We start from the raw sequence: 11,227 nt of genomic DNA on the forward strand, positions 1-11,227 counted from the left end.
AGTCAGTTATACACCATAAACCAGGTCTGGTGGCAGCAGCCCCTCTAAGTGAATGCATGTTTATATCAGCAGATTCTGAGCTGTGCTCCACAAATTGGCGAGTCAGATTACCGCAAGAATTAATTGTTTTTTTTTTTTTTTGTGCGGGACATATTCTGGCAAACACCCACAGGCAGTTTTATGGCGACATTTTTAGCGTCACTTTCTTCGCCCCGCTATTTTGAATCGGTTTACAGCTCCCGTGAACCGCGTTATATTTCGAAAACCATTTACGCTGTAGCAAAGAGCTCAGAGCCTGACTTATACGAAGACGAGGTATGCACGCGCTAGTGCGTCCACAATAAGTAGCCCCCAATACGCATCTAATTCGTGATATGGCACTGAGCTCACAGTTGCCTGTGACGCTTGACTGAAACAAACAGGACATTGTAGTTGCAGAAAACAGGTAAGGCAGGAAACTACACGTTTTTTTTTTTTTTTTTTTTTGCAAAAGTGCGTTTTACTATCAGTAAACCTTCTGATGCGGCTATGCTGTGGAGTATTCGCCTGATTTTTTAAACCGTGAAGCATGCGGCCGCCAATACAATTGGGGACATTGTTAGTACGCCGCATTTTAAGATTGAGACCGTGATGCATTCCGGTAGAAGGTTGTGTGTGTTATAGACTTTTTTGATATCCGGCTTATTTCATGTGAAATGGTGCCTGTAAATTTAACAAACGATGTCATGAGAAAGTTTGGCTGTATACAAAGTAGCTTCTTTGAAGTCAGGCGCGTCCTACTACATGCCGGGGACCAGTTCAAACAGTTGCAGTCAAAAACATCCGAGCGATAAAGCCATTTACATGTGACATTGTATGTGTTCAGACAACACATGCGTCACGCGGCGAACTGGGGGCAATATCGCGCGTCCAGATGCTCACCGCACGAGGGCAATGAAAGGCTCACGCGGCCTTGTCCCGTTTTCCCCATTCCTGGGCTGTCATTAAGCGCGGTAGGCGGTAGGCAAACGTGCGCACATACCCATGGGTTCTCAGCGTGCGTTGATATGCCATAAAACCATGTTGACTTTTGCTTCTCCATGACCTCTCCTTTCACGTACGACATGATAAGGGGGATGTAACCCGCCCAATGCATCAACGCCACGTGCCGTACATGACACGACTCCTTGCAATAAATAAACCCACTGACCGGCCATATATTGAGTTGCATCGGCAGACAATAGTTTCTTGGACAATATTGGGCAATGCGGGCCCCGGGATCGAACATGTGGGCTGGGTTTGTTTTCTTGTAAAGAGGAGAAACTGTTCCGCAACAGGAAAGCCTACGATCACTTATAATATTCACCTATTTGTTGGGTCTGCAGGAAAAAGGGAATTTGCAGATGACTCAATCGTCAATGTTATTTCTCTTAAATGCGCGCATTTGCGGTAGCATTTACTGAATCCCAAACGTGTATTGGAACTAGTGCGCACCCAAACTTATGCGCGACGCTCCGATGCGCCACTGTGCCACATTGCAGCCTCCCTACCCGCGCCAATCGTGCAGGCATGCCCGGGCATAAAGAAGGTGTACACTTAAGTTATTGACGGCTAGTTTGTATTACTACCGTCAGAAAATGGAAACAAGCACTACAATAATAGACCACAGATCACGCTCAACTGTATTTGCAATGCGCGGAGTGCCATTTTAGAAAAACTGTATATATTTGGGCAGTAGTAAATGATATCTACTCCATGGATAATATAAGGAAAGGGTAGAAAATTTCTGGAATTTGGAGAGCTTGTTTCCACGCGGATTCCCATTTTCAGTAGGTGCAGGTAAGGCTGTATTCAGGCTACCATCGTAACAGCGATATCGTGCACTACGGACGTAAAAAAAACGGCGTTTCACGCAGTCCGGTTGGCTGAGACGTCAAATGACGGCATTATTTAAAGATATTACGGCAGTTGCGACAACCAGTGTGAACCTGGTCTAAGGCTGATTTGAAAGCCCTTGGGTCCGTGCGCCGTATAGGTAATGAATTTTCGTGTTTTGCGACAAACACCCAAAACACCACCCATGCGCTGTTCTTAACTCTAACGCTGAAATCTCTTGGAAGGTAATTGTCAAGATTAAGGGTAGCTAAAAATGGAAGGGCTGCACATGCGAGAAACTTTATAAAAGAAGAGGCACATTATCACAATGCTCGCCCAGATGTTCGGCGTAAATTTAGGGTAACAGTCCAAAAGGGATGCCAGCAACAGGTGACCGAGAACTTTGATGTGCGTTAACAATTACGCTGTACAGGCTTAAGCAACAAGCAGCTTTCAACAAAACATTGACGGGTATCGCTCTTATCTTTGGAAGGAATCAAGGATTCAAGAATCAAGGACCATCAAGGATTTGTTCAGTAAAAATTGAGCATCATACACCCATGGCCACCAATGTTCCCTCAAAGTGTTCTTTGGCAAAAAAAATGGTCCTTTTTTTTCTACCCGCCCTTTTATCTACCGGGTTTAAAGCAAAGTACTCCTGTCAAAAAGCAGTAATTAAAAATCACTTTTTTTTCAAACGCCGCCATTCTTTCGTGAACATAATGTCGAGTCTTTCTGCTCCTCTTTGCGGCATTTTTAAAATATTTTTGCTTTGTTTTGTGCCGTCATTACACCGTTATCAAATACAAGTACGTTCTCTATGTACTTCTTTCTAAAGGACAAATAGTAAAAGTTACGTTGACACTGAGAAATGAAGAAATGTGCGTGGAAATATTTGTAAAATTTGGAAAACCTCCTTACTGGCCCTTATTCACACCAAAATTAAGCAGTGGTGTGTTCGTAGTAAAAATATAAAATATTACATGATTTTGCTGTCAGCAAAATCATGTAACTTTACTCTGATGAAGGCAAGTCCCGTTGCCGCTACGTAAGTAAACATTGTTTGTTATTGTTCTTGCTGTGTATCCGACTCTTTATTTATATATATATATATATATATATATATATATATATATATATATATATATATATATATATATATATATATATATATATATATATATATATATATATATATATATACTGTTTTCCGATTGCAGTGTAGTGTTGTTATTATTCACTTTTATAATTTCGAACTTTCAATAACACGAACGGAGACGGCGTCGATCTTTAAGTTCGAATTAACGAGCTTTTATTGCCGTAGAACGTCGTTCCATGAAGTGAAGCAGTACTGGGCGTCAGGTCACATAGGCCGTCATTACTTAATTATTCTCTTAGCTGTCATACACCCTCGAAGCAAATCTTCAATATTAGAGCGCGCAGAATCACATCTAACTTAAGAATTGTTTCACTAAGGTAAACGGGAGTGGTAGCGCTCTAGCTGCGGGAAGAGCAGCTTGTTCAGGCACGGTTGGCAAATGCACGCTTCGAACGCTGCAAAAACGCATATCTGTTAAACTGGGTGTTTAATTCCTTGCTCGGTCTTATCCCCATCTATAACCTCAATTAAGAGGTTTCACATTCCAACCGAAGGACGCTGCCGTACCACGATCTTCTTGACGCTTGTCGCCAATATGCACCTTCGCAAACCCGTAGCGTGAACCTTCGACTGCGTGCAGAAATAACACCAAATGCGTAAAAAAAAACTTTTAACAGCGGAGCTGTTGCACAATACCTAATTTCCGTGTTGCAGGGAAAAATACCAATGAAAAGCGGAGCGCTCGTGGGCGCGTGCCTCGCGGCTACCGCCGAGCGTTCCATGCACGGGCAGTGGATTTAGCAATCGGTCGATTGAGTAAATGTTATTAAAAATTAGCAAAAAAACTGACAAACACCACGGTGCGCAAGAATATGCCGAGTGTTCGCGCGCGCGTGCGTCGCGGTGACTCCAGAGTCCCTGGCTCGCGCACGCTGTGGGTTCAGCAAAATAAAAAAAAATAAAAACTCCAACGTTGTCGTCAAGTGCTACCGCGAATCTAATGCTTGGCAAGAGGAACACACCGATACCGATCCATATGACGATGACTACTACTAGCACTGTGCAGGACAACGACGAAACATGTAAATTATCAATTTAAAACTTGTAGTTAAATGCGTGGTGATGTGCCCTTCACTGCTCCGGTATGAAGAAATCCTGCGGCTTCGCTACAGATGAAGCCTTCTGCAACTTAGTGCAGGCTTCGCCAGTTCAGCTGGTGGAAGTCTACAATGCTGAGGATGACGTTGCATCTACCACTCGCCGCGAAGAAGACGACGACATGTTCGATTCATGTGACGACGATGACTAGCACCGCAACTATGCAAGTAAACAATGATACTGAAACTTACCTATGCGTCCGGCAATGCTCATCCATACCAGCTTTGCCTTCGAGCCTTCGGCGTGAGTGCAAGTTTCCTTGAAATATTTTTATTCGTGTATCGGCCACGGAAACTTGGCAGCTCTGCATGCGTTTGGAATCGAGTATTTCATGCGATAGGATATGAGCCCTCCTAAGCGCTACTTCTGGCCGGACTCATGAAGATCTCGGCCACACATTTGTAACTTCCTCTGTCCTGGCGATACGATGCTTATTTCAGCTGTGCCACAGCCGCCGTACGAAAGGTGCAGTGGGAGGACTCATCCAGCGGTCATGGCCGTGCACATTGTCCTGTCGCCGGGAACTTAAAGGCCAACTGCACTGAAATTTCACCTCGACCATATTTATTTTTCATGCGTAATAAGTGCCCCCAAATCAGCTGGGCCACAAGTGGTAGCCCAGTGAAACGCCTCGTTAATCAGTCAGAATCGTTTAAAAAAGCTCTGCCGCAGACCACGCTGCACCTGCTGGCGGATCGCGTAAACTGCCATGACGCGCCTGCGACGTTCCAGCCGACGGGGGCTTCTTCCTCTGGCCAGCCACGCAGCTGGAGAACCGGTGGAGCTCTGCGGCGAACGCTTCACCCATTTGCTGCCCAGTGCGCGCGTAGAGCTTGCGCTCAGACTTCCTCCCGAGCTGGTGACCTTCCGGCCACTCGCTGGACGGCTGCGTCACTGCAATGGCCGCTCTCTCCTCGGTTTCTGTTTCGAAACAGCCGATTTTGGCTGTCCGCTTGCGGCGTCCACGCCCGTGTTTCAGCTGGTGTATTTTGCACGTTGCTTTCTTTTTAAACAGACAATGCGGAAATAGGGTTTTCAATATGTCGAAATTTTGAGTGCCGTTGGCCTTTAAAGGGACCCAGAAAAGCCTTTTGTAAAAGTTACAAAAGGCCTTTATTGTCGCGTAGTACCAATATAGCGATGCAATGCCGTTGGGATTATTGATCTACATTCAGTATTAGCTGCGGCAGAAGCAATTAAGTGCACATCTCCCCCTTTGCCGATCGATTCCTCCTCCCTCTCTACTTCTTTCAAAGCAGCTGGAAACACTGGGAATAGTCATGTGACATCGCGACGCTCGACTTCCGTTCTCCGCTAGCCACATTCCTGCGCCTAGGCACGCGTCAATCGCTGCAGACCCGCCTTTGCCTCGGGATCCCGCCGGAAGGAAGAGAAACCGGAAGCCAATGGCAGTGACGTTGCCGGCGACCGACGATCGGACGAATCGGGGGGGGGGGGGGGGGGGGGCGCCTCGCCGTTGCGTCAGCCGCGATCGCCGTTGCGTCAGCCGCGGTCGCCGTTGCGTCAGCCGCGGTCGGCTCGCTGCGGCGGCGCGCTCATCGGCTGAAAAAGGCGATCTTCAAAAATTGTTTACAAATTATCCGTACAACGTATGGGGCTCAAACTTGGCTAAAAAATCCCCCGTTATGTGTTCTTCCACCTGAAGGCATTTGAATGCCACCTTCACAAAGCTTTTCTGGGTCCCCTTAAAGCTGGGCTGTGTAAGACGCAGTCCGACCCAAGGTCAGGGTGAGGCGCTTTTGCCAAACCTGGGGTAACCGCGTTTATAACAATGGAGCTGTTGTGCCTCGAAAATTTTCTTAAGTCTGTTGTAGGTTCTCTCTCACGCCGGGGTAGGAGCAGGTTCCCAGACCCACCGATAGATGGCTCAGTGGTCTCGCATAAGCGGGTTCCACTCCCCTCTGCGAGGGCAGGCAGAGGGGAGGAGGCCTCCGGCGCTGAAGTATGGCTGCCGATTCCTTTGAGCGAACAGTAGAACTTGCGCGGCGACGGCGCTGCAGTTCTCAGGCGAGCGTCCGTTGACATTCCAGTCGGCGCGAGAAAACCCCGGCGCCGCGGTTTCAACAGATTTCACACAGGGTTAGATCGGGTTTTTTAACCGCGAGGCGTTTTACGCTTGTGGTTGGGCAAGCTAACGTACGCAGAAAAACCTCGCCTAGCTATGAAGTCACCGCCCGCGCCTGTACCATGTAACCGTAGCCTTTTCTCGATGTTTTCGGGCTAGACTCGTGTCGCCACCCTTCGGAGGCGCGATGCAAATGGTCCCATACAAAAATATTGTATGGTCGGCTATAGAAAATCCTTTTTATGGTCGGCTTTAGCTATTTGGCCCAATATTCTTTAGACGTTTCTATGGGTGTCTTTAGCGAATCGTATCGCCATTCCTATGGGTGTCTTTAGCTTCTTCTATAGCCAGTTCTGTGGTTGTCTTTAGATATTCGTATCGACATTCCTATGGGTGTCTTTAGGTTCTTCTATAGCCGGTTCTATGGTTGCCTTTAGCGATTCGTATCGCCATTCCTATGGGTGTCTTTAGGTTCTTCTATAGCCGGTTCTGTGGTTGTCTTTAGATATTCGTATCGACATTCCTATGTGTGTTTTTAGCTTCTTCTATAGCCGGTTCTATGGTTGTCTTTAGCTATTCGTATCGACATTTCTATGGGTGTCTTTAGCTTCTTCTATAGCCGGTTCTATGGCTTTCTTTAGGTCTTCTTTCGATATCGCTATGGCTTTAGAAGAAGCTAAAGACACCCATAGGAATATCCATAGAAATGGCTAAAGACAGCCATAGAAATGTCTAAAGATAATTGGGCCAAATAGCTAAAGACAACCATAAGAAGGATTTTCAATAGCCGACCATACGATATTAGCCGACCATACAATAGCCGACCATACGAATAGCCGACCATACGAACCAGAAGAGAATCGCCACTACTTGAAACACAGCGACAGCAGCAGCCTCTGGGAAATTATTAACACGCTGCCATGCCGGCATATAGCCTTGCGGATCTCTAGAACTTCTCCTGTGGCACTTAGGTTGTGTGGCTATCTGCATTATGTAATATATGCTCCATGAACACTTCAGCGATATAGGAGGAGTGCAAGGTTGCGACTGCAAACCCGTCGCCAGTTTTCATTCACAAAAGGCTTAAACAAAGGCAAACAAGAAAAGCAAAACCAAGGGGTTTATTCATCCCATTCATTACATAAAGGGATACTATCTAAACTGTTGTTCACATACGCCGATTGAAACACACAGCACAGGCATTCCAACACTCTGGCTCACGCTTACGTCATTCGCTCGACAGCCACACTACGCGGCACATTTTCCACGAACGCCCACCGAGACACATATACCTATAGGTGCTGGGTAGTCCACAGAAAATAGAACACTCATAAGTCGTTCATTTCACTCAGTACTCAATGCACGAAGTTGCAAGTATGGTGGCTAAAATGGAACTGCACTCTTAATTAAACAATGAAGACGGTCGCACATAATGCAATAATAAAAAACGTTTTCCAAGTCCGTTCAATTATTTCCTTGTACGTTTTCTCAGTTCGCGAAAAAATTATATTTGTCTCATCACCGCGGCGAAATCTTCCCTTCTGTGTACATTGCAATGCCCATGTGGTGCAAGGTAGCTTGGAAACGTATTCTTGAACACCAAAAAAAGTCCTGCATTTCTCGCACAATACAGCCTCTTCAGTTCGTAAGATCACTCACCCTGGTGTTTTGCGTACGATGAAATTCCAGTCGCGGTATCGCAGGTATCCATTTTCGCATGACTTCGGGTTGATGTTGAATTAATCGTAACACTGTCACCGTAAACACCGAAATTTCCGACAGCGAAAAGCGGCACATTTGCTTGGCGTCACACCATCAACACGAACACATTGCAGTCGAGTCGTAAATTTTCAACATTAGGCAACACGTGCCATGCCCGCGCACATGAGCAAGGAGACGAGATGTGGCTGACTGAGTACATCCTGGTATAAGCAGGTCCATCGCACTAGCAAATAGTCCGGAGATACGTACCCATCTTTCGACATTTTTCTAACTTGTTTTCTGGTAATGATTTTATTTGGCAAATACAACATCGCTTGACGTTTTGTTTTCTTCATCCGAAAAAACTATCTGTTATCAGTACTCAGGGAAAATTTTCTGCCGCTATTATTGCTGCGCGCACGAATACTAACACAGCACGGAACGCCTGACCCTCTTTTCCACGAAAACTTCCCTTCGCACGACCGGGCTACAGTGTCGACGCGCGCGGCACTCACGCCGCACCTCCCCGGCCGGTCGTGGTCCCCTCTACCTTTTCAATGCTTCCCAGAACTTCCTTTCCCTGCCTCCTTCGGTCCAGCTTGGGTCGCTCTCCCCCTTTCTCAATGACTAATTTCAAAGTGAGCTCCGCGGGAGAAGGAATGCGGTTGTGCGCAGATGCCACCATATTTCTGACTGCGCCCGCAGGAACGGGGGCCGCGAAAGTTCTTTCCAATTTGCTTCGACGCTGAGAAGGCCGTTTTCAGAGAAGCCCGCTTTTTCACTTGACCGCGGCAGCGAAGGGCCGCAGAGGAAGAATTCTCCGAACTTATACGTCTTCCGGTCGACGTTCATTCGCAAGCTTTGCCGACGCACAGTATCCAAAGTTGCAACCTGAATTTGAGTGTTAATCTGTCTGTAGCTGCCTTTAATCGTACTTTTCCCGTATTGTTGGTATATTAGGTACCTAACGTTATTGAACAAAAACTTTCATATAACTGGCCGATGAACCCCATCATCGTTATTCAGTCTGTGTTGTAGATGTAGCTAGGTAAATCACGCGTGTATAAATTACGCGTCATAAGTCATATCAGAGTCTTTCAATGCTTTACTGGTCACGAAACTGCTCCGTAACTCAATGGGAGAGCTTCATATGCTGCGTTTGGCCGCCGCGCGGTGGCGCCATCCTCTCACTGAGGTCACTCCTTGGGCGGCGTTGCGCTGGCTCGAACGGCGGAGCCTCGTCGAGTTGTGTTGGTTTTGTGTGGGGAAAAAATATAGCGGGCATATCGCACTCTTGTGATGCGACTTAAGTAGCGCAACGACGATGCCGAACATGTGTTGCGTCACGGGATGTCGTTCCTTGTAGAACGATACCACAGAAAATGTTTCCTTGTTCTGTTGACCGAGCGACGGCAGCTGCGTGAGAATTGAAGGCGCGCCATTCCGAAGCAAGCAAAGGGAGATTTCAGCTTCGATTATAAATGTGCGACAGTGTGTGGAAATGCACTGTGTGTGAGAATGCAAAAAGCAATGTACTATTTTGAGAGCATCGTGGACCTAGAATTGTACAAGGCTGACTTAAAGCCGGATTTTTGTCATATCAGTCAGGTTGTAGCGGTGCTCCATTACCTGTTTGCAAACTTGTATTACCTTGCGCTCAGGCTCGCGTGTAAAAAAGCTTTGGGACGTCCTTGTACTTTTACTTTTCATATTTCCGCGAATTATCCCTGAGGATTCGTTTTGTTTTGTAACCGCGCGTGGCCGATTCCGGTTTCTTATCTGGCGTTTCAGCCGGAGCGCCCATTTGCTCTGTTTGTCGTACGTCCCGTCAGGCAATATTGTTTGATATGGAAAGGGTGCCACCTTGTCGCTAACTTGATTTTTTGTTTCTTCGACAATATTCTCGATCCCATTTCCATGGATCTGAAATTAATAACGTTCCGAGAGTAATGCATGCATAGCAAACGCCGCGCAACTCACTTTATCGACGTTCATCTGTGCACGTCACACTGCGGACTGCTTCTTCGACGTTTGTGTTTTTTCTAGTCTTTTGTAGGAGATCGCTAGCTCGCTGCGTTCAGAAAAGCTTTGCTTCGTTCTTGCCTACGTGGAAATATTCTGTTTTCTCCGTGTGCTGCACATCGCAGCGCGAAAAAATAAATTTGTGTACGCTGGACCACGCTCTTTTCTCTCCCTTCGTAACATTGAAATTTTTGTTGCGTGTGATAAAATCAGTTTTATTGTTCTTTTTTCGCTTCCTGTTTTTTTTTTCAAGTATTGCAAAACGTGGATGCAGAAAGACACATGGTGCAACATATATCTCTTCGTGTTTTGATCCTTCGCGTTTCTGCAGCGTTTTTAGATGTTCTCAAGTATGTAACAACTCATCGAAACAACAATACTATTGGGCTATCTCTTTTAGCATTCTGTGCATTCCAGAGCAATCAACGGATTCATTAAGCGTAGTCTGAACGACGCGTACTTGGTTTCTTTCAGTTTTTTTATTGTATTATCGATAGGCCCGCAGCATTCCGTGATTACACAGCTACCGTATATGCGGTAATTACAGCTTTGCTTTACGAAAAGAAGCAATATAGATGTAAAAATCCGTAAACACGACGGCGCAGCGCTTGTGCCAGAGCACGCAGAAGCCGTTGCCGTTCGCGGCCGAAGTATACGGTATTTTGCTTCGAAAACTAAAACTCCATTGAAGGCAGGTGATATATACAATGACTAGACTATTCATCGCTAACTACTACGAAAAAAAAACACTTAATCAGCGCGCAGACACCAAAAGCAGCAAGCGTTTGCACGCCAAGAGCTGGCCAATACGCCGCACGCGCGGCGGCTGGATGACCTTCGTGCGGCGGTGGCGCCTGTAGCGGCGCGCGCGGTCCCTATATGAAACGAGCGCCGAAGTTTCGTGACCAGTAAAACATTGAAAGACTCTGGTCATATTGAAACCAACGGAATAGAATTTAATGGTGCGCTCGAATTATACCTTTATAGGCTAACACTATTTTATTAGCGGCTGGAGACTTAGAGGCTTATGTCACTATGTAGTTAGCTAAGGAAGCTTTTATGGATGCAAGCCTCTAAATTCTGCCCCAAACGCTTTCCTAATTCTGGCTAAATGCTGCTTAATTGTCACTCGTCTAAAGGTTTACAGTTATATATTGCGCTGTAGCCAGCTGCAGAAACTTTTATGGGTGCCTCTTTTTAGCTTTAGGGCAGATTCTCTCTAATAGCTGGCAGAAGACAGCTGAATGGTTCCAATTATGTAGACTTAGAGCTAGACAACGGCCTATATCCAGCCAAATGAGCTTTTA

Source organism: Haemaphysalis longicornis, unplaced genomic scaffold (genome assembly GCF_048455015.1).
Source record: "Haemaphysalis longicornis isolate Haplotype H1 unplaced genomic scaffold, Haemaphysalis longicornis Haplotype H1 scaffold_8, whole genome shotgun sequence".
Classification (NCBI taxonomy): Eukaryota; Metazoa; Arthropoda; class Arachnida; order Ixodida; family Ixodidae; genus Haemaphysalis; species Haemaphysalis longicornis.